The 22,745-nt window shown below is 43.9% G+C and overlaps 1 pseudogene; it reads right to left on the bottom strand.

Moving 5' to 3' along the window:
* The window catches only part of LOC123481151, a 72,774-nt pseudogene that overhangs the window by 28,465 nt on the left and 21,564 nt on the right, over positions 1–22,745 (bottom strand).

The following is a 22,745-nucleotide window of genomic DNA, read 5'->3' as shown; positions in this document are numbered from 1 at the left end:
CGTCTTCTGTTGTTTGATTGTGCTGATAAAAAATTTGTAGAGACCGGGATTCATATTGGATTAGATTCCTCGGGGGTCATTGGGTTACTTTTCCTGTTTGCATTTAGTGTTTGGTATGTAAGCTAGATACTGTAGCAATATAAAGAACCAGCTACTCTAGTCCCTCGAATAACTATCTATCCCAAACTGCTTCAATCTGATTACTTCCATCTCTCTTTCCTTCTCTCCTTCCATCTCTCTTTCCTTCTCTCCTTCCATCTCTCTTTCCTTCTCTCCTTCCATCTCTCTTTCCTTCTCTCCTTCCATCGCTCTTTCCTTCTCTCCTTCCATCTCTCTTTCCATCTCTCTTTCCTTCTCTCCTTCCATCTCTCCTTTCTTCTCTCTTTCCATCACTCTCTCCTTCTGTCATACAGTAATGCACTTGCTCCTCCCTCACTTATCTCTCTTCCATCTTATTCATTGATACAGATGTGAGTACAGCTTCCCTCTATCCATCTTTCTCTTCTCTCCGTCTTAACCATATTTTTCCACGTTCCTGGGTGACACTGTCTGAGACCCACCAGCTGTCGCACCTTCCCTCTGTTCCTCTATAACACCAGCCTTTGGTCCATCCATCTATCCGTCACCCATCACTTGGTTTCAATTTCACAATGAAAAAAATATATGATATACAGTGGGGAGAACAAGTATTTGATACACTGCCGATTTTGCAGGTTTTCCTACTTACAAAGCATGTAGAGGTCTGTAATTTTTATCATAGGTACACTTCAACTGTGAGAGACGGAATCTAAAACAAAAATCCAGAAAATCACATTGTATGATTTTTAAGTAATTAATTTGCATTTTATTGCATGACATAAGTATTTGATCACCTACCAACCAGTAAGAATTCCGGCTCTTACAGACCTGTTAGTTTTTTCTTTAAGAAGCCCTCCTGTTCTCCACTCATTACCTGTATTAACTGCACCTGTTTGAACTCGTTACCTGTATAAAAGACACCTGTCCACACACTCAATCAAACAGACTCCAACCTCTCCACAATGGCCAAGACCAGAGAGCTGTGTAAGGACATCAGGGATAAAATTCTAGACCTGCACAAGGCTGGGATGGGCTACAGGACAATAGGCAAGCAGCTTGGTGAGAAGGCAACAACTGTTGTTGCAATTATTAGAAAATGGAAGAAGTTCAAGATGACGGTCAATCACCCTCGGTCTGGGGCTCCATGCAAGATCTCACCTCGTGGGGCATTAATGATCATGAGGAAGGTGAGGGATCAGCCCAGAACTACACGGCAGGACCTGGTCAATGACCTGAAGAGAGCTGGGACCACAGTCTCAAAGAAAACCATTAGTAACACACTACGCCGTCATGGATTAAAATCCTGCAGCGCACGCAAGGTCCCCCTGCTCAAACCAGCGCATGTCCAGGCCCGTCTGAAGTTTGCCAATGACCATCTGGATGATCCGGAGGAGGAATGGGAGAAGGTCATGTGGTCTGATGAGACAAAAATAGAGCTTTTTAGTCTAAACTCCACTCGCCGTGTTTGGAGGAAGAAGAAGGATGAGTACAACCCCAAGAACACTATCCCAACCGTGAAGCATGGAGGTGGAAACATAATTCTTTGGGGATGCTTTTCTGCAAAGTGGACAGGATGACTGCACCGTATTGAGGGGAGGATGGATGGGGCCATGTATCGTGAGATCTTGGCCAACAACCTCCTTCCCTCAGTAAGAGCATTGAAGATGGGTCGTGGCTGGGTCTTCCAGCATGACAACGACCCGAAACACACAGCCAGAGCAACTAAGGAGTGGCTCCGTAAGAAGCATCTCAAGGTCCTGGAGTGGCCTAGCCAGTCCCCAGACCTGAACCCAATAGAAAATCTTTGGAGGGAGCTGAAAGTCCGTATTGCCCAGCGACAGCCCCGAAACCTGAAGGATCTGGAGAAGGTCTGTATGGAGGAGTGGGCCAAAATCCCTGCTGCAGTGTGTGCAAACCTGGTCAAGACCTACAGGAAACGTATGATCTCTGTAATTGCAAACAAAGGTTTCTGTACCAAATATTAAGTTCTGCTTTTCTGATGTATCAAATACTTATGTCATGCAATAAAATGCAAATTAATTACTTAAAAATCATACAATGTGATTTTCTGGAATTTTGTTTTAGATTCCGTCTCTCACAGTTGAAGTGTACCTATGATAAAAAATTACAGACCTCTACATGCTTTGTAAGTAGGAAAACCTGCAAAATTGGCAGTGTATCAAATACTTGTTCTCCCCACTGTATATACTGTATATTTCACAACAACACACCAAAATCCACTCTAAATACTATCTGTGCACTATTTCAGCACCATTCCTGTTTTCAATTCCAGACATCAGCTATGAAAATATTTTATTCCCCCTCGGCTCTCTGTCTCACTTATGATCCTACTGTATAGGTAAGCAAATGGTTGCCTTGCCAACTGCATCAGCGGCATTTGGCCTTGTATGAAAGAGAGAGAGAGAAAGAGAGAGAGAGAGAGATAAACACCTTCTTTTACATTTCCCATTCCCCCATCTCGGTCTGTCCATTCTCCTAGGCTTATTATACTGAACAAAAATATAAATGCAACATGTAAAGCGTTGGTCCAATGTTTCATTAGCTGAAATAAAAGATTCCAGAAATATTCCATACGCACAAAAAGCTTATTTATCTAAAATTTTGTGGACAAATTTGTTTACATCCATGCTACTGAGCATTTCTCCTTTGCCAAGATAATCCATCCACCTGACAGGTGTGTCATATCAAGAAAAATTTGCAGTTTTGTCACACAACACAATGCCAGAGATGACTCAAGTTCTGAGGGAGTGTGCAATTGGCATGCTGACTACAGGAATGTCACCAGAGTTGTTGCCAGAGAATTGAATGCTCATTTCTCTACCATAAGTGTTGTTTTAGAGAATTTGGCAGTACGTCCAACCGGCCTCACAACCGCAGACCACGAGTAACTATGTCAGCCCAGGACCTCCACATCCGGCTTCTTTACCTGCAGGATCATCTGAGACCAGCCACCTGGTCAGCTGATGAAACTGAGGAGTATTTCTGTCTGTAATAAAGCCATTTTATGGGGAAAAACTCATTCTGATTGGCTGGGCCTGGCTCCCCAGTGGGTGGGCCTATGCCCTCCCAGGCCCACCAATGGCTGCGCCCCTGCCCAGTCATGAGAAATCCATAGATTAGGGCCTAATTTATTTATTTCAATTGACTGATTTCCTTATATGAACTGTAACTCAGTAAAATCATTGAAATTGTTGCATGTTGTGTTTATATTTTTGTTCAGTATAGTTCCCCAAGCCTTACACCACATTTTTGTAGCTCTCTGCTTCAACCTTTTATTTGACCTCCTTCACTCTCTCTCTACCTTTTCTCTTCCCAGCTACGGGGCCTCTCCTTGCTCCTTCACACCTCCAGTCTGATTGCTGTCTCATTCTGTCTGCTACGTTTCCAGCAGCTAGCTTCTTTATCTCTGTTCTCTCCACTCACCTGCTGTCCATCTTTCCCCCAAGATGACCTCTCAGGAGGAGAGGTTGTTCTTTCACCATCCCTCTCCTTCTCCCTCTCCTTCTCCTTCTCCCTTCTCCCTTCTCCCTTCTCCCTTCTCCCACTCTTATTCTACCATATTCTCAACCAATATTGTTTCAGCCCATTAAACAACAGACACAAATCCGTTTGGAGACGGAGACTTGCATGGCCTTGGATGTGGCTCCATTTCTCTCTCCTGGGCCCCGTGTTGGCTTCTGGCCTGGGAAATCCATTTAGTTCCTGGCGCATGGAGGGCACGTGTGCTTAATGAATTATACCTTCAGTCTGCATGTATACTCCATCTACCTCTTTATAAGCAATAAAATACATAATGTTTACACGCATAAGACGGGCGGGTGGTGTATCATAAAGATTTATATGTGTGTAGGATATACTATGGGGTCAGTGACATGTACTGTATGTATGGCCGTGGCACAAGGGGCAGGGCCAGTGGATGTTGTACGTGTCAATAGAGATGTGAGGTAAATGTGATTTGACTGTCCAATGCCATCTATCCTCCATGGTGTAATGAGAGGGGATAGAGGGGGATGAATGGCTGACTGGTGGCCCTAGTGTGTCATAGCGGGTCATGTTTACTGGTGGACCCTGTTGATGCAGGGTCAAACGTGGAAGGGTGAGCAGAGATCATGTTTTATCCCCAATGGAACCCGTTGTGCTGTAAGCACATGACATCAGTTGGAATGCCCAGCGGACAACCTCATTCCGGGCAGTGTTTTTTGGAGACTGTTTGAAATTCTAGGGGTTTCTGGGAGGCCATTTCGTACAGCTGTATTTGTTCAGGCTGAATAAAAGTTGATTATGCTGCAGAAAGAATAGTCCAGTCCAACAGCACGGTCCAAACGCGGATTCCAGCCGGCTAAGATAAAGCAGGACCAGATTGCTTCATCCCATTAGACATGGCTAAAGTGAATAGAACGAAAAGGGGTGGGTGAGAAATGTCATGGGGATGAGCCATAGAGGGATCTAGTGGAACTCTGTCATGCCGAGGTGACAGTATCTCTCTCTCTCTCTCTCTCTCTCTCTCTCTCTCTCTCTCTCTCTCTCTCTCTCTCTCTCTCTCTCTCTCTCTCTCTCTCTCTCTCTCTCTCTCTCTCTCTCTCTCTCTCTCTCTCTCTCTCTCTCTCTCTCTCTCTCTCTCTCTCTCTCTCTCTCTCTCTCTCTCTCTCTCTCTCTCTCTCTCTCTCCTGAAGAGATAATTGTTTAAGACAACAATGAAATACAGACGTTCAAGACAAACAGATAAAAACATTGCAATTTTTTTTATTTCTCTATCACTCTCTCTCACACACAAACACACACACTGTACCTTGGCAGCCATGATCATGGAGGAGCCACTGCGGACCCCCAGGATGGGGATGTGTGTCTGTGCGAGATGAAGTCCAGGATCTGGGCTATAGCCTCCTGATCCGTATCGTCCCCCGAACACCACGCCCTGCAGCCAGTGCTCTGTCATCAGGTCACAGATGCTCTTGATGATGCTCTTGGGATCCGTCTCATTCATGGTGAGCACCTCCACGTTGGGCGCCAGCGGCATGTGCAGGAAGTCGTCCTTCTCCCGGGCGCCCGCCAACGCCACCTCGCTAGAGTTGCCCACCAGCACCACAGCGATGCTGAGGCCCTGCACCAGCTTGGGCAGCACCTGGTGGTGGGGGGGCTGGGCCATGGGGATGTAGTGTGCCACGCCCCCGCCCTTGTCTCTGCGAGAGTGACAGGCGGGGGGCAGGTGGAACATGCACAGCAGGAGGCCCAGGAGGGACAGGGACAGGGAGGAGAGGGCCGCACGGCGCCGGGGAGGACATCTCACCTCCTGGGGGGGCAGGGGCGTGGGGGACGCTCGCCTTTCCTGAGGGTGGGAGGGGCTGTGGCAGCCACAGACAGGCATAATGGAGGAGTGGGAATGTAATACCTGGGGGAGGGAGGAGAGAGAGAGAGAGAGAGAGAGAGAGAGAGAGAGAGAGAGAGAGAGAGAGAGAGAGAGAGAGAGAGAGAGAGAGAGAGAGAGAGAGAGAGAGAGAGAGAGAGAGAGAGTTAATGTGGCCCATACACATTGATTGACTTAAGTGGATTGACAAGAGCCTATAACATGAATCAGTGTACATCACTAACCACGTTTCCATCTACAGTTTTTATATGAGTAAAGTCATACCGTATAAAATAAATCTCTACAGCTGTGATAGAAACAGGAAGTCTCGGTACAATTTTATAAATGCAGACAAAACATTTTCGTTCGACATGGTGGGATCTTTATGCGTTGGTAAAATTAATTATGCGAGAAATGGTGGTGGAAATGCCTTTATGCGCAAATATTGATATAATATCCATTATATCAAAGTAAACTTGGAGTCACACGATGATATGGTGTGTGGTCCTCCCACTATAACTCGGGAAACCATTCAGTTTATTAAGCTACAGATTAAATAAATGATGATGAACTTCACAGGGCGGCAGTCAAGCATCAATCATCATGTCACCAGAATAAGACCCTCGATATTTACAGTGAGGGAAAAAAGTATTTGATCCCCTGCTGATTTTTTACGTTTGCCCACTGACAAAGACATGATCAGTCTATCATTTTAATGGTAGGTTTATTTGAGCAGTGAGAGACAGAATAACAACAAAAAAATCCAGAAAAACGCATGTCAAAAATGTTATAAATTGATTTGCATTTTAATGAGGGAAATAAGTATTTGACCCCTCTGCAAAACATGACTTAGTACTTGGTGGCAAAACCCTTGTTGGCAATCACAGAGGTCAGACATTTCTTGTAGTTGGCCACCAGGTTTGCACACATCTCAGGAGGGATTTTGTCCCACTCCTCTTTGCAGATCTTCTCCAAGTCATTAAGGTTTCGAGGCTGACGTTTGGCAACTCAAACCTTCAGCTCCCTCCACAGATTTTCTATGGGCCACTCCAGGACCTTAATGTGCTTCTTTTTGAGCCACTCCTTTGTTGCCTTGGCCGTGTGTTTTGGGTCATTGTCATGCTGGAATACCCATCCACGACCCATTTTCAATGCCCTGGCTGAGGGAAGGAGGTTCTCACCCAAGATTTGACGGTACATGGCCCCGTCCATCGTCCCTTTGATGCAGTGAAGTTGTCCTGTCCCCTTAGCAGAAAAACACCTCCAAAGCATAATATTTCCACCTCCATGTTTGACGGTGGGGATGGTGTTCTTGGGGTCATAGGCAGCATTCCTCCTCCTCCAAACACGGCGAGTTGAGTTGATGCCAAAGAGCTCGATTTTGGTCTCATCTGACCACAACAATTTCACCCAGTTCTCCTCTGAATCATTCAGATGTTCATTGGCAAACTTCAGACGGGCCTGTAAATGTGCTTTCTTGAGCAGGGGGACCTTGCGGGCGCTGCAGGATTTCAGTCCTTCATGGCGTAGTGTGTTACCAATTGTTTTCTTGGTGACTATGGTCCCAGCTGCCTTGAGATCTCATGATCATTGCAACTCCACGAGGTGAGATCTTGCATGGAGCCCCAGGCCGAGGGAGATTGACAGTTCTTTTGTGTTTCTTCCATTTGCGAATAAATCGCACCAACTGTTGTCACCTTCTCACCAAGCTGCTTGGCGATGGTCTTGTAGCCCATTCCAGCCTTGTGTAGGTCTACAATCTTGACCCTGACATCCTTGGAGAGCTCTTTGGTCTTGGCCATGGTGGAGAGTTTGGAATCTGATTGATTGATTGCTTCTGTGGACAGGTCTTTTATACAGGTAACAAGCTGAGATTAGGAGCACTCCCTTTAAGAGTGTGCTCCTAATCTCAGCTCGTTACCTGTATAAAAGACACCTGGGAGCCAGAAATCTTTCTGATTGAGAGGGGTCAAATACTTATTTCCCTCACTGTAAATATCGAGGGTCTTATTCTGGTGACATGATGATTGATGCTTGACTGCCGTTTGACATCTGCGAGCTGTTGGCTAGAGTGCACGTGCCAAGACCAGAGTAAGAAAACATGAGCTATTTAACACATCCGTTTTTGTGACAAAACTGTCAGTAGAGTTGAAAATGAAATAGAAACACATTGAACTTTTATTTGGTACATGAACACTTAAGCGAAAAAAGTCACGCACTGACTTTTATCCGCAACAAGTCAGTTCGGTGAAACACACCACTGTTGGGAAAATGCACATATTTTCGCATTGAAGATCTGTCGCCAATTGGATGGAAACCTAGCTAGGACAGGTTGCATATTACATACATAAATAGTGCATAAACACACACACATGGAGACAGGGTATACATACACTCATACTGATCAATATTTCATGAGGTGTGTTTTCAAGCAGGATAATGGTCTTTATTATGGATGACATAAACTCTCCCGCTGGATGGGTGGCTGAATCCCTGACAGGGAGGGAAGAGGAGAAATAGAGAAGGCTGGAGGAGGAGGGAAGATGGGAATGCAAAGGAGAGAGGGAGAGTTAGGATGGGAGAGAGAGAGAGAGAGAGAGAGAGAGAGAGAGAGAGAGAGAGAGAGAGAGAGAGAGAGAGAGAGAGAGAGAGAGAGAGAGAGAGAGAGAGAGAGAGAGAGAGAGAGAAAGAGAGAGAGAGAGAGAGAGAGATGCACATTGACTGAGGAACTGGCTTGATGAGATGAGTGAACACTGGCTCCCTGATACACAGACAGAAAGATGGACGGATACTGAGGGAGGGAGTGATGGATGCCCCGAGCGAATAACAAGTCTCAATACCCCCCTCGCATCTTCACCCCTCCTCCTCTCTTCCGTCCTATTTTACCCCAACACTCTTTTACTCTCCATCCCTCCATCCACTTCCCTCCAACGCTTTACTTGAATGACCACATACTGTATCTCTCTTGGGCTTTTTTATAGACCTTCATTAACAGTGATGCAGAGGGAAGGAAGAAGAGAGATAGAATGAAACAAAGTGAGAAGAAAAAGTAATTCAACATCTCCTATTTTAAAAACTATACAGTGAGCTCCAAAAGTATTGGGACAGTGACAAATGTTTTGTTGTTTTGGCTCTGTACTCCAGCACTTTGGATTTGAAATGATACAATGACAAGTGTAGACTGTCAGCTTTCATTTGAGGGTATGTTCATCTATATCAGGTGAACAGTTTAGAATTTTTTTTACATAGTCCCTCCATTTTAGGGGAGCAAAAGTATTGGGACAAATTCACTTACAGTGTATATGTGTATTAAAGCAGTCAAAAGTTTAGTATTTGGTCCCATATTCATATCATGCAATGACTACATAAAGCTTGTGACTCTACACATTTGTTGGATGCATTTGCTGTTTGTTTTGGTTGTGTTTAAGAAAATAAATTACCCAATAGAAATGAATGGTAAATAATTTATTGTGTCATTTTGGAGTCACTTTTATTGTAAATAAGAATAGAATAAGTTTGTAAACACTTCTACATTAATGTGGATGCTACCATGATTACGGATAATCCTGAATGAATCATGAATAATGATAAGTGAGAAAGTTACAGATGCACAAATATATCCCCAAGACATGCTAACCTCTCACAATTACAATAACAGGGGAGTTTAACATTTATGGGGGGTATGATATTTGTGGGTGTGTGAGTGTGCATTTCAGCGGCTCCTAAATATTGTGGGTGTTGTTGTAATAGTGTGTGTGTGTGTGTGTGTGTGTACACTCACTCACCGTTGAACAAAAGCTCAAGTTTAAAAGGCAGAGGGAGTAAAAATAACAATCCTGAACAATACAACAAACAAACTCTATAGGAACGAGACAGTGAGCAAGATAGAGAGTGAAAGAGCGAGAGGAGAGATTGAGAGGCTGGGGGATGAAAGGGGGAGGTATGTAGAGATGACAAAAATACTTCTTTAGGAGAACTAATTGCTGGAGGTTCGTCAGCACTAATTACAGGTCCCTGTGTTAATTGTCAATTGCACACTCCTCTAAAGAGAGAGGGAGGGGGAACAGGGGAGGGAGGGAGAGAGGGAGGGGGGAGGGAGGAACAGAGGAGTGCGACAGAGGAAAAGAGAGAATGAAATACAAATGGAGGGACACCAAGAGACAGAGAAAGAGATTCATGGAGAGAGAAAGGAGGAGGGGAGAGAAAGAGTAAGAGAGGGAGGATTGTCAGCCGGAGAGGGCTTTGATGAAAAGCAAGTGAGAGGGAAGAGGAGTCTGACAAAGAATGAGGGGAAAGGGAGAGGGGAATGGCAGCAGATAGACTGAGAAAAGAAAGAGGGATGGGAGAGAGGGGGATGAAAAGGAAGAACGAGAGAGAGGGGGAGATGCTCTCTTTGAATCTGTACTTCTCTAGCAGCACTCAGTTTCCATGGCAACAATTAAAATAGGCCTCTCCACACACTGTTGATGGACACAGAGATATATAAGCACACACACACACTGCCCATTCCCACACATTGATGTGCCCTGGCATATCGCAAACTCTGATAAGCAATCAATGCACCCTTGCAATGGGTCCATTTTACACATCGATTCTTTTCACGGGCAAATTAACATAGACACATTTCACACACCAACACATATTACACATATATACACAACGTCCATTCAGATGATGAACCAATGAAGTTCTATAATTCCCAGAACGTCACTTAAAGCACACAAAGGTTGATCACATAATAGAATGAGAAGTCTAAGAGAAGACCCCATAGCAAGCCCTGAAGACATGTCTCACGCACCATTTGGTTTATTTAACGCACCAATGCACACTGCGATGTCTATTACACACCGATGGACCCCTAGATAGGCTCCCACACTGATACCAGCCTAGGGGCTAAACTCTGCAGCGCTCGGCCCATGTGACTAAAACAGCCCCGACCCAACACTGAATCCAAACGACCGACTAATTAGGAATGTGTGCCGACAGCTACTAGTGGTTACCTCAGTGAAAAACTCAGGTAATAAGTGGGACTAAATGGACTATAAAAAGTGTAATTGCCATTAATGAAAGCTTGGGCTAACATGGCTCAACTGCTGTAGAGACACTGTTAGGATATGAGGCATGACGCGGATATTATGGCTCCGTAATTGGACGCCTTCGTCAGCCATTAATCACACAATTACAACTGGCACTGGGCCGGGGTGGTGGTGGCGAGCACGCCTTGTCAAAATAGCCCGGAAATTAGACGGACACTCGCGTTTACGCACTGACATAATAGAACGCCATCACACTGGCAAAGGACAACCGTACACACAAAATAACAGTAGCACAGTACGCTCTCTCTCTCTCTCTCTCTCTTCTCTCTCTCTCACACACACAGGGCCGTGCTGTTGTGTTTCCTGGAAATTCATAATACGGAGAAGCTATCAAAAGCTTTCCTTTATAATTAATGCACATTTGCTTTCTACAGTGACAACACAAGTGATATTGGGCAAAGTATACAATACAGGGGAATATTGACTTCCAGTATTATCTAGAAGGTAAGGTTTGTCTGTGACAGCAGCATGTACTATCAGGCCCCTGAGGGGATGAGCTGGCCCCTAGAACACAGGGCCAAACCGCTGAGAGGAGTGAACTATGTTGGCTCTAGTGGAAAAGTATGCGCATGGCCTTTAGCTGGCTGCTGGGGAGGAGGAGCGGGGTCTGTTTGAACCTGAGGTCTGGACGTGATGTTCTGCAGCAGACACTCACAGCCCCTTCATTACCATACACAGCCAGGCATACATTCACGTTTACCGAGAGTCATTGAGTGTATAATGGTGTCTATTTCAAGAGAAAGGATGTTGGAATGCCAATCGCTCTCTCTCTCTTCTCATTATGTGTCAGGACTGACAGCCGTGATATTTGCATGAATACGCTTTGATATTTAGGAGAGTGTGGAGGACAACAACAAGAGACTATCACTCATTGAGTCTAAACTGTTTATGACCCATGTATTCATACACTATCTTTGCCCGGAACTCATACTGCAGTACTGAGAAATTGTGTCAAAGACCCAAACATTTTCTCCAAAAGAAGCCATGAAGTTTGTATCTTAATCTGTTTTCAGGTGGAGAAGGATTCGATTTCTGCCACACTGGCTTGCGCACGAAACCCAATATCTGTGGCTTGTCTTTGAATATCAAGTGTCTTTAAGGAGAAAAGTACTTAATGCCTGAAGTTGAGTAATGTGTTTTGACACAACCATGAAGGTAAGCAGTTGGTCCTGTAATCACTCTTAGAGTAGATTTCTATTTACACCTACTCTTCTGATGGGAGGAGAAAAGTTAATCTCCTCCCTGACTTGTGGGCTCACTGCCCCGTATGCTTATCAGTGTACGTGAGCAATTCCACTTTAGCTGGCCTTTTTTTCATTTTAAACATCCTTTACGTGTGTATGACTTCACAGTGTTGCCTTTTGGAATGGTGAGAAAACCAGAGTGCCCCAATGCCAATAAGGGCTCTGGCCCCTGTAATCACTTTAAATGTGTTTTATTGACAGCTTTTCACAGACTAGAGCCGAAATAATCTGTCCTCCTCCATCCATCTCATTCCAAGCTGTTATTTTTGGAACCAGGATCCTGCCTTTGGATTAGTAGGTGTGCAGGGTTTTTCCTTTGTGTGTGTGTGTGTGTGTGTGTCTCTGTCTGTCTGTGTGTGTGTCTGTGTGTGTGTGTGTGTGTGTGTGTGTGTGTGTGTGTGTGTGTGTGTGTGTATGTGTGTGTGTGTGTGTGTGTGTGTGTGTCTGTGTGTGTGTGTGTGTGAAGGAGAGACAACAGTGTGAAAATATTGTATTTGTCCTTCTTGCGTGCAGGGATATAAATAGGTCTGAATTGAATTTGGTGCTGGAGCAGTTGCCTAAAAGAAGACATGGGGATATAGCTACCCGCTCAAAATACGCCTCCCGTGAGTGACAACCAACAGCTCTTGTGTACAGTAAATTTAATCAAAATCGTACCCTGAAATATGCTTAGGCAAGAGCACGACCTAATCCAGTTCAGTACTGTGGTGTCCATGTCTGTCTGCATTACACCCTGTAAAGCCAGAGGACAAAGGGACAAAGGGAACAAAACATCCCAGACCCCGTGCTACTAAGACTTACTGTACTGTTGGCAAACAACATTCGTAAAACGACAAACTAACAATTGAGGATGACAACTGTATTCTGTTCCCAATGGCTACTACGGCTTCGTAAAGTTCACTTACAGAATGCATAGATACAGTGTCGCAACTGATGTTCAAGTGGCTTGGACTGTAATATTGCTTTGGTTATGGATTGGATGGATGGTGACCAGGGTTTTTCAGTATAATGTGTGATAGCTGCTGTTTAGTGTACCAGAGCAATAACAGCAGCTATCACTTGACCTGTATCAAATTCCTCACATTTCTATCTTCAATAATGGCAAAATAGTAATACATTACTTTGTTCTCCATTCAGGTGAATGACTGATGGATTTAATTTTCAAGTATTAATTTAATGTTTTAATTAATGGATTTTGATTCATTGTAAGCATTAATTCATGGGACATGTCATTTGGAGACTACGCCACATTTTGCGAAGGTGTGAGACAGATTACATTATTAAAGGGTGTAATTCAGCGCTGGAGCATCTGTTTTGGCAGCATGTCTAAACCCTTGTGAGCGTCGCTGGAGACTAGGATTCCAGTACAGTATCTATTTTCCGCGGTTGTTTTTATGCATGATCATCACTATTTATTGCAGGCGTAAGGCTGTCATGCCTGTCTCCAGCCGTCTTCCAGGGCCGTGTGCGTCTCCGCTCCCAGCCAATGATGAGACTCCCCACGGGGATAATGACATCTAGGAGCGCTTCCCAATGGATATCCCATGTTTAATCCCACCCAGCACTCAGCCACGAGGCACTCTGCAGAGTAAGCCTCAGCTCCGTCGACAGCACCCCCACATCTAGAGCTGTCACTCCAACATGGTATCTGTGTGACAACTATCGTAATGTTTCAATCAAACACACTTTGTTCGTAGTGTTCGTTGTACGGTTCTAAGAGACCCGCCTCCATTAACTACTGTATAAGAAGCAGTGCTTGACCTGGGCAGGAACTCACCGGAGCTGAGTACCGGCACCTCAAATGTACTACTGCTTGAGCTCCTGTTCCTCTTACAGAATATTAGCTCAAAAGTATTGTGGAGCTCCTGCACCTAAATATAAACAGTAACGGCGCCCAAAATGAGAACCGGCACCTATTTCAGTCTAAATCAAGCAATGATAAGAAGCACAACACAAAGCAGAACATCTTTGACAATGTACTTTCTGTACTCTTTATCAAGTTATCATCTAGAAATAGAAAGTCAATTAAATAATGGTGATTAATTGCATTTTATTGCCACACAGTATATAGGCTGATGATTCATAGCTAGCCGTACAGAACAAAACTTTTCATACAATTTAGTTACATACCAAATGGAACAGCTTACCTATAGTATATTCATATATGCAAATGGCGGTACAAAAATAGAGGCCTGTGTGAAAAAGGTGATGTGAATCCCACCAGATCAAACCCTCCTGAGTTATCTGTGGCAGTAGTTACGAGTACCAGAGCACTTCATTTGCATCACCAAAGTCAGTGAAGTGAGTCCGCCAACACCTTCAATTATGAAACAATTATCATTCATGAGTTTGCGTGTGAAAAGCTGTAAGATTGAATTGCTGTTAGTCGTCCTCTGACTGAATTCATGAAGCGCTTCCTATTCGCTACGCTCCACAGGGCAAATTTTCATCTGCTGGCTCATCCCTGCTCTCTCTGGGATGGTGTCAGTTGTACTCACAGACACCAAAAGGTCATAAATTAGCAATAAGGACCGTTGAAGTAGACATGTTGTTAAGCTTCAACATGGTGGTACCTTCAAGAGGAGCTTTCAAAAAACACCGTTTTGCATATAAATATATTCATAGATGGTATTTTATTTATTTCATTTCTGCCCTTCGAAAGGGAAAGGTGGAGAGTAAGTCCCCCTGCCCACCTCTTTTCATGAATGGCCCTAAATATATGTAGCAATTGTTTGTGTTTGAAAAGTAAATGTTTCACATTAGTCGTGTGTTGAAAATAGCCAGTGGACAAAAGCCCCTGAGCATCAGCATCATAATAATCATGTTGTGTGTGAATGTGTTTTGATATCATCAACTGACACAAATATAAACATCATCAAAGTGTCACGATGTGAAACCTGTGCGTCTACGTCACTCTCTGGCCTAGCGGTAGCGTCAAAGCCCTTGTAGCTGTTTTGTGTAATATAATGGTGTTGACCCTAATGGCTGTGAGGTCCCTATTGAGTTATTATTTTTATGCAAGCACTAAGCTCCCAGACTCTTTCATAACACTGTCAGCCCAGCGCGCCCAACTCTCAGAATTTTTTTAGGAGCATGTTTTATTCACTCGTGGCAGAGTACAATTCATAATACGGCTCGACTGATTCACAGTTTTAATTAAAAACTAGCCTTAGCGCCGGTGGTAACATCCTGATGTATTAAGACCCGACCTCATCCACCCAAGACTGAGTCCACAGTGGGCGAGGGGAAGGTGGTGGGCAAAATGCCTAGGAGGGGGGAAAGTGCTTTGTTTCACACAGCAAGGTGGTACAGTAGTCAGGCAGTGGGTGCGGTAACATTCATGACAGATGGCTTTGGCAAGTTTTGTTTTGAAAAAAGAATAGTAAGGGAAAAAATTATACACAGTGTATATATATAACAGACACTGTTGGGGAATGGCCAGTGCAGAAAATTTCACATGAATTGATGGAATTTGCTTTGGTCTGACAGTAATGTTAGGTTTATGTCATCCTCCCATTTAAATCACAGCTACAACGGAATCCCTTGATGCAGAGAGATTTTAATTAAAATGGTGAGAGGGAGTGTGTGCTGGCAAGAGAGGGAGGCAGATTGAAAGAAAGAGAGAGAGTTATAAAGATAGAGATAGAGAGGCAGGACCAAAGTTAGATCAGAGCGGTGATACACAAGAGACAGAGGGAATAGAGGGAAAGAAGAGAGGGAACAGTGTGAAAAAGAGAATGGTGGCAGGACAGAGGAGATAAGTGAAGAATGCGTATTCAGGGTAAAATGAAAACAGGAAAAGTTTAAAGTACATTTCAACTTCCCTTATTCCTTACTTTCCTCTCTATATAGCTCACTGTACATTTGGGGGATTTTTTCCCCCATTCTGCTCACAGTACAGGTCTGATTTTCTACTGTTTATTTGTGTGTGTGTGCGTGTAACTGCGCATACATGCATGCCTTTCTCTATTTTCATTCCCCCTTCTCTTCTCCACATCTCCCTTCCTCAGTCACTCTCACTGAGTGATTCTTTAAGGTTTGGCACACACTGGCGATGCAGACCACAGCCAAACACACAGCCATAAACAAGCACACACAGACACACACACCCACATGCACCAACACTTTGACTGATGCATATGTATACAATGCAATAATCCATTTATGTACACTATACAATGTCCTTACCTTAGGTAATGAACATGTAGAAACACACTCACACACTACCCCAGCCAGCCATCCTTAACCATACTGCCTTCTCAATTAAACATTCTTTACCTCGGACACAAGGCCACAAACACGGTATCTAGATCAGGGCTTGGCAGCTCGTGCCCTAAGGAGCCATGGGGGATTATGTTCCTCGTATCCCCGACTTCATAAGACACATCAGTTCTCCTCCTCAACGAAGCACAATCAATGACAGCAACATGAAAGGTGGCTGGTCGGCCCGCCCCACAGTGGCTGGCCCTCTAGCATGCAGCCGGGCTCCTCGTACTCCTGATTCAGCTCTGGGAGGGCTGGGGGAGCTGGAGCCAACCACCACCTGGAAGGAGCCCTCTCCTCAGTAAACCCAGGGTAAACCTTTAATTGGACATCATACATGTAAATGTGAATGAAAGCAGGATAGCAGGGTGTCAAGACTTTGAAACTTTTCTTACTTTATGCCTTATGCATGTTTTTGTATGGCCTTGTTAGATAGTGTCCATTGATCTTTAAGAACTTTTAGAGGGATTATGGTGGCAACTCTTATGTAAATCATCATTAGGCTTCAGCCATATTCCGTTCACCTGTGTAAAGCTTTAAGATCTTTTTAACATTTCCTACTGGCTTTTAAACTGATCACATCCGCAACTCTCCCTCATGTCTTCACATTGCACTTGGCTGATCTTCATCACGGTCGACACAATGCAATATACCACGTCTTTCTTGTCCTGGAGGTTTGAGCCAATAAAGCCCATCTATCCCACACTCACAGTGTGAGTGTCCATTGATCTTAAATGACTGGATGGGTGTCACGACTTCCTCCTGTGGCTGCCTCCTCTCCTTGTTCAGGCAGGCTTCGGTGTTTGTCGTCACCGGCCTTCTAGCCACTGCCGCTCCTCATCATTCCATTTGTTTTGTCTTGTTTATTACACACACCTGGTTCATATCCCCTCATCAGTACCTATATGTGTTCCCTCTGCCCCCTTGTCTTTGTGTGTGATTGTTTATTGTGTATGTTTGATTATCTCAGTGGAGCTCTTTGTATTTTGTAACGCCGGGTTATTTTCACCCGTGTGCTTCGTTGTTTTCCAGTGCGCCTGTTTTCCGCACTGGAGTGTTTGACGCATTGCTGCGTACTGTGTTTCGGAATAAACCTTTTATTCTGTGATTTGCCCTCCTGCGCCTGACTCCTTCAAATCACTCACCACAATGGGTAGAAGGATCATTAGGCTAATGCTATGGTGGTAGGTAGTTTAGTGGTTAAGAGCGTTGTGCCAGTAACCGAAAGGTTGCTGATTCTAATCCCCGAGCCGACTAGGTGAAAAATCTGTCGATGTGCCCTTGAGCAAGGCACTTAACCCTAATTGCTCCTGTAAGTCGCTCTGGATAAGAGCGTCTGCTAAATGACTAAAATGTAAATGTAGCTATCTAGTCCACCTCTCTACTCCTTGAGCCACAAAACACACTCTCTCTCTCACACACACTTAATGAGTGTGCCACCTGGGTCTGGCGGTGTGAACGTATCAGGATCTGGCGGTGTGAACGTATCACGATCTGGCAATGTGAATGTATCAGGGTCTGGCGGTGTGAACGTATCAGGGTCTGAATGTATCAGGGTCTGGCGGTTTGAATGTATCAGCATCTGGGGGTGTGAACGTATCACGGTCTGGCGGTGTGAACGTATCAGGGTCTGGCGATGTGAACATATCAGGGTCTGGCGGTGTGAACGTATCAGGGTCTGGCGGTGTGAACGTATCAGGGTCTGGCGGTTTGAATGTATCAGCGTCTGGGGGTGTGAACGTATCACGGTCTGGCGGTGTGAACGTATCAGGGTCTGGCGGTGTGAACGTATCAGGGTCTGGCGATGTGAACGTATCAGGGTCTGGCGGTGTGAACGTATCAGGGTCTGGCGGTGTGAACATATCAGGGTCCGGCGGTGTGAACGTATCAGGGTCTGGCTGGCGGTGTGAACGTATCAGGGTCTGGCGATGTGAACGTATCAGGGTCTGGCGGTGTGAACATATCAGGGTCTGGCGGTGTGAACGTATCAGGGTCTGGCGGTGTGAACATATCAGGGTCTGGCGGTGTGAACGTATTAGGGTCTGGCGGTGTGAACGTGGCCTAATTATCTCAGCTTTCGAGGTGGTGAACATTTGGGGCTGTGGCTTCATTTAGCACTGTGTCGTCTTCCTCTAGCGGCTTTATTTACAGCCTGTGTTCTCCACCTCCTGCACCCCATTCCAGCTCTCCTCTCAGCCACCATCTTTAACTCCCCCCCCGCGCCCCTCTTGCCCCCCACCATCCCTCTCTGGTCATGGTTAATTAATTGCCAAGCTGTTCACTGCCCATGCCAACTGTAACATAGACAAACACTCGTTGATACGTTGATACCCACATACATTCACGCTCGCCGACATTCACGCCCTTGGTCCAGTATTGGAAGGTGTAATGGAGATGTTATACACTGCCTTCAGAATTCACACCCCTTCACTTTTTCCACATTTTGTTGTGTTACAATGTGGGATTAAAATAGATGTAATTGTTTTTTGTGTGTGTTTTATATCTACATAAAATACTCTGTAATGTCAAAGTGAAGGAAAAATTCTAACATTTGAAAAAATATTTATGAAAAATAAAACACTCATATCTTGATTAGATAAGTATTCAACCCCCTGAGTCAATACATGCTAGAATCACCTTTGGCAGCGATTATAGCTGTGAGTCTTTCTGGGTAAGTTCTTAAGAGCTTTCCACACCTGGATTGTGCAACATTTGCCCATTATTCTTTTCAAAATTATTCAAGCTCTATCAAATTGGATGTTGATCATAGATTTTCAGGCAAATTTAAGTCAAAACTGTAACTGAACCACTCAGGAACATTCACTGTCTTCTTGGTAAGCAACTCCAGTGTAGATTTGGCAATGTGTTTTAGGTTATTGTCTTGCTGAAAGGTGAATTCATCTCCCAGTGTCTGGTGGAAAGCAGACTTAACAAGGTTTTCCTTTAGGATTTTGCCTGTGCTTAGCTCCATTCCGTTTCTTTTTTATCCTGAAAAAGTCCCAAGTCCTTAACGATTACAAGGATACCCATAACATGATACAGCCACCACTATGCTTGAAAATATGGAGAGTGGTACTCAATAATGTGTTGTTTTGGATTTGCCCCAAACATAACACTTTTCCACATTTTTTGCAGTATTACTACAAACAGTATGCATGTTTTGGAATATTTGTATTCTGTACAGGCTTCCTTCTTTTCACTCTGTCAATTAGGTTAGTATTGTGGAGTAACTACAATGTTGTTGATCCATCCACAGTTTTCTCCTATCACAGCCATTAAACTCTGTAACTGTTTTAAAGTCACCATTGGCCTCATGGTGAAATCCCTGAGCGGTTTCCTTCCTCTCCGGCAACTGAGTTAGGAAGGAAACCTGTATCTTTGTAGTGACTGGGTGTGTTGATACAGTGCCTTGCAAAAGTATTCATCCCCCTTAGCGTTTTACCTATTTTGTTGCATTACAACCTGTAATTTAAATGGATTTTTATTTGGATTTCATGTAATGGACTTAGACAAAATAGTCCAAATAGGTGAAGTGAAATGAAAATAAAAACTAAATAACGGAAAAGTGGTGCGTGCATATGTATTCACCTCCTTTGCTATGAAGCCCCTAAATAAGATCTGGTGCAACCAATTACCTTCAGAAGTCACATAATTAGTTAAATAAAGTCCACCTGTGTGTATTCTAAGTGTCACATGATCTGTCACATGATCTCAGTATATATACACCTGTTCTGAAAGGCCCCAGAGTCTGCAACACCACTAAGCAAGGGGCACCACCAAGCAAGTGGCACCATGAAGACCAAGGAGCTCTCCAAACAGGTCAGGGACAAAGTTGTGGAGAAGTACAGATCAGGGTTGGGTTTTAAAAAAAATCTGAAACTTTGAACATCCCACGGAGCACCATTAAATCCATTATAAAAAAATTGAAAGAATATGGCAGCACAATAAACCTGCCAAGAAAGGGCCGCCCACCAAAACTCACAGACCAGGCAAGGAGGGCATTAATCAGAGAGGCAACAAAGAGACCAAAGATAACCCTGAAGGAGCTGCAAAGCTCCAGAGCGGAGATTGGAGTATCTGTCCATAGGACCACTTTAAGCCGTACACTCCACAAGCTGGGCTTTATGGAAGAGTGGCCAGAAAAAAAGCCATTGCTTAAAGAAAAGATTTGCAAACACGTTTGGTGTTCACCAAAAGTAATGTGGAAGACTCCCCAAACATATGGAAGAAGGTACTCTGGTCAGATGAGACTAAAATTGAGCTTTTTGGCCATCAAGGAAAATACTATGTCTGGCGCAAACCCAACACCTCTCATCACCCCGAGAACACCATCCCCACAGTGAGGCATGGTGGTGGCAGCATCATGCTGTGGGGATGTTTTTCATCGGCAGGGACTGGGAAACTGGTCAGAATTGAAGGAATGATGGTTGGCGCTAAATACAGGGAAATTCTTGAGGGAAACCTGTTTCAGTCTTCCATAGATTTGAGACGGACGGAGGTTCACCTTCCAGCAGGACAATGACCCTAAGCATACTGCTAAAGCAATACTCAAGTGGTTTAAGGGGAAACATTTAAATGTCTTGGAATGGCCTAGTCAAAGCCCAGACCTCAATCCAATTGATAATCTGTGGTATGACTTAAAGATTGCTGTACACCAGCGGAACCCATCCAACTTGAAGGAGCTGGAGCAGTTTTGTCTTGAAGAATGGGCAAAAATCCCAGTGGCTAGATGTACCCCAAGAGACTTGCAGCTGTATTTGCTGCAAAAGGTGGCTCTACAAAGTATTGAATTTGGGGGGGGTGAATAGTTATGCACACTCAAGTTTTCTGTTTTTTTGTCTTATTTCTTGTTTGTTTCACCCCAAAAAATATTTTGCATCTTCAAAGTGGTAGGCATGTTGTGTAAATCAAATGATACAAACAAGAAATAAATACATTTTAATTCCAGGTTGTAAGGCAACAAAATCGGAAAAATGCCAAGGGGGGTGAATATTTTCGCAAGCCACTGTACATCAACCAAAGTGTAATTAATAAGTTCACCATGCTCAAAGGGATATTCAATGTCTGTCTGTTTTTTGTTTTTACCCATCTACCAATAGGTGCCCTTCTTTGCGAGGAATTGGAAAACCTCCCTGGTCCTTGTTGTTCACTGCACGACTGAGGGACCTTACAGATAATTGTGTGGGGTACAGAGATGAGGTAGTAATATAAAAATCATGTTAAACACTATTAATGCACACAGAGTGAGTCCATGCAACTTATTATGACTTGTTAAGCACATTTTTACTCCTGAACGTATTTAGGCTTGCCATTACAAAAGGGTTGAATAGTTATTGACTCAAGACATTTTAGCTTTTCATTTTTTATTAATTTGTAAACATTTTGAAAAACATAATTCCACTTTGACATTATGAGGTATTGTGTGCAAGCCAGTGACAAAAAAATATAAATGTAATCAATTTTAAATTCAGGCTGTAACACAACAAATTGTGGAAAAAGTCAAGGGGTGTAAATACTTTCTGAAGGCACTGTACGTGAGTAGCGTCTGTATTTATCAAGGGGGACGTGCGTCCCGGAAACTATGAAGCAGGTAATCCACATTACTTGGCAGTTTAACTTTGTTGAATTTGGGACACTTTGCACTGAGGTGTTTAAGCAGCCACAGTGTTTGAAAATTGTCGCTTGCATGGCTGAGCGGCGGTTGAGAAGAGATTCAAAATAAGTTCTGACAATTATTCAGTTTGCTTCCCAGATAAAAAAAATCAGGAGGGGGAAAAATCTAAATTAAATACTGAAAATATTGCATGTATTCAACCTGGGGTTTGAAACTCAGTTGCGTTGCAGTTAAGCAGAGGTTGTGACTAAATAGAAAATGACAAGAGAAACAGTGTTCCCTATAATACTGTGGTTAGACTAAATCTGTGCAAATTAATCTGTGCGAAGGCGACATCCACAGAGCAAAGCGGTGGTTCTGTACTTTTATAATCCAACATTTATATAAACAATATTCATTAGCTCTCTACCATGTTTGGCTTCAGTAATCAATGAGAGTTACACGTGAAATTGATTGAATACATGCAATTATTTACACCAGAGTGCTTTAAATTATGATGGTGTGCTGCATTGGCTGTTCTCAGATATTATAGTATCACACACTGACGAGCGTGTTGAGATTGAACCACCCTGTTTTCAATCATAATCGATGCTGGTTACAGTGTGGCAACTTCTATACACTGTAACATCCTTGGGCGTTTCATCAAGACATCGCTCCCTCTCCCTAATATAGGACAGAGAGAGGTTCAACCAGTTATTCCTCTTAGTGGTAAATATATGTCTGCAATGCCCAACACCCACAGCTCTTTGCTGCCACATATCACAGATTTTGACAGTAACTGGAAGGTAATCTCTCAGGGGAGAATTAGGTTCCTATTGGCAGTTGTGCTGGGAAACTCCTTGGGGCAATTTTCCCTAACAGTCCAATCAATAACTTCTAATATTATCTACTAGTCACATAAATCCTTCTGATTCCTTAGGGTGACAGAGGTTGCTGGCTGGCGGGGTTACTCAAGCAAAGTGTCCATTAACTATGACATTTCAATACCAGTGAGAAGAGAGGCTGGACTCTGGCAGTGTTAGCCTCAGAAAAACCTACACTTCAGGATGGACTCACTTCAAGTGTCACTCACTTGGTATATTTGT

Source organism: Coregonus clupeaformis, unplaced genomic scaffold, assembly GCF_020615455.1.
Source record: "Coregonus clupeaformis isolate EN_2021a unplaced genomic scaffold, ASM2061545v1 scaf0400, whole genome shotgun sequence".
NCBI lineage: Eukaryota > Metazoa > Chordata > Actinopteri > Salmoniformes > Salmonidae > Coregonus > Coregonus clupeaformis.
This window is presented reverse-complemented; position numbering and strand designations above follow the sequence as displayed.